Here is a 1623-nt window from a genome sequence, read left to right as displayed (position 1 = left end):
TGGTTGTTATTAAAAGAGATTATATTCATTCTAATTTTTAAGGAATAAAGTGTTTGAGTTGGACCCTTGCATATTTTAAGCACTAAATTTTTTTATGCTTGGTACTGCTTCTAAGATATTTTAAAAAGCAAAATGTGTTCTTTCAATATACATTTAAGAGCCTGGGGTGCCACAGACATAACTGCCTTCTTGGAGTTGTTTTTTCAGTCAAATCAATAAATAAACACCAGAGTTTATTAAAAACGTGCGCTTTATCTTAAGTGTCCAGAGGTCCCTGACGCTAATTTTCTTCACTGTAAACATTCTTCCAGGGCGTGCCCCGCACTCGCTGCAGCCCACCCGCCCCTCCTTTTCCCCGAGGCGCCACGGAGGGGGAGCCCCAGCCGCCGCTGCTGCAGCCTCAGCCGACAGCCTTGTGGTAAGGCAGGCGTGCAGCCTGCGGGCCCCCAAGGTGGGCAGCGCGACCCCGGGCCGGAGACCGCCATTTTAACCGGAATGTGGCCTCCAAGGTGGGCGCTGCGGCCCCTCTGCTCTCCCCCTACCTGCCCTCCGGCCCTCCCGCGGGGCAGGGAGGGCTCGGGCACCGGGCGGGGGTCTGGTGTCCGGGTATGGCCAGGGGCGCGAAAGGGACCTCAGAGCTCCCCGCCATGGCCCGGCACGCCGCCTTTGCCCTCTGCTTCCTGTTTTTACTCCACGTGCGCGCTCTGAAACTGGCTTCTGGAGATACAGTGAATGATGAAGTCATCAAAGTTTTTAATGATAGGAAAGTAAGGTAATCTACACAAGACAGCGAAAAAAGAAAGCTGTTCTCTTCTGTTTAAGCGATGGCAGAAGACAAGTAATTGTAGAGAAGGCAAAATAGATCTTGGTGGGTGACAGTGGTGATACTGTAGAGGACCCCTACGCAACTTTTGTGAAGTTGCTACCTATGAATGATTGCTGATAAGATGCCACATAGAAAACAAAAGAGTCTAAGGAAGAAGACCTAGTATTTATATTCTGGGCTTCTGAAAGTGCACCTTTAAAAAGATGATTTACACTAGCTCTGTAGATGCCACTAAAAAGAAATTTAGAGGTAATAACATGAGTGGCAAGTAAATGGCTTAGATGATAATAAAGGACTGTTTGACACTTGGAGAGAAATTGAAAGGCAATGTAGTAGTTTCACTTGAAGTAAAACCCTGTAAAATCAAAGTCAAGTGCCATCTGGATCTTGAGGAGCTTCCGTTTCTCCAGCTCAGTCAACTGGAATAGTATTGTTTTTTGTTTTTGTTTTTTTTCCTTTCTCTTCCCACTGGGTCCTAACAACACAATTAACGAAGGAAATATCATTCATATAAGCAGCCTATCAGCGACTACCATTAAACTGTTACTTTTATGTAGAACCCAAGGAATGTCTTCCCGTTATATTTTAGCCCAAACAACTAGTTATATGTCTCCCTTATAGCAAGCACTACAATGAAGGCGATTGTCAATGTGAATAGCTTAGAATACCGCAAAGGGTTAGGCTAATTGAATGCCTTGAAAGTATTATTCACTGGTGAGATGGTAAACTTTATTCAATATTATTTATAGTTGCACTTGATTGCAGTTTTGTGAGGCTGGAGCATTTGTACACCTCAC

General features: G+C 45.0%; 1 pseudogene across 1 annotated transcript; it reads left to right on the top strand.

Moving 5' to 3' along the window:
- The first annotated feature begins 608 nt into the window (after window positions 1-608).
- Window positions 609-1254, top strand: LOC307058104 (cofilin-2-like; annotated as a pseudogene). Its single transcript has one exon. The product of its transcript is annotated as a cofilin-2-like (transcript).
- Window positions 1255-1623: the final 369 nt, after the last annotated feature.

Source organism: Hyperoodon ampullatus (genome assembly GCF_949752795.1).
Source record: "Hyperoodon ampullatus genome assembly, chromosome: 1".
Taxonomy (NCBI): domain Eukaryota; kingdom Metazoa; phylum Chordata; class Mammalia; order Artiodactyla; family Ziphiidae; genus Hyperoodon; species Hyperoodon ampullatus.
The sequence above is the reverse complement of the archived record's forward strand: the minus strand, read 5'-3'. Positions and strand labels throughout refer to the sequence as shown.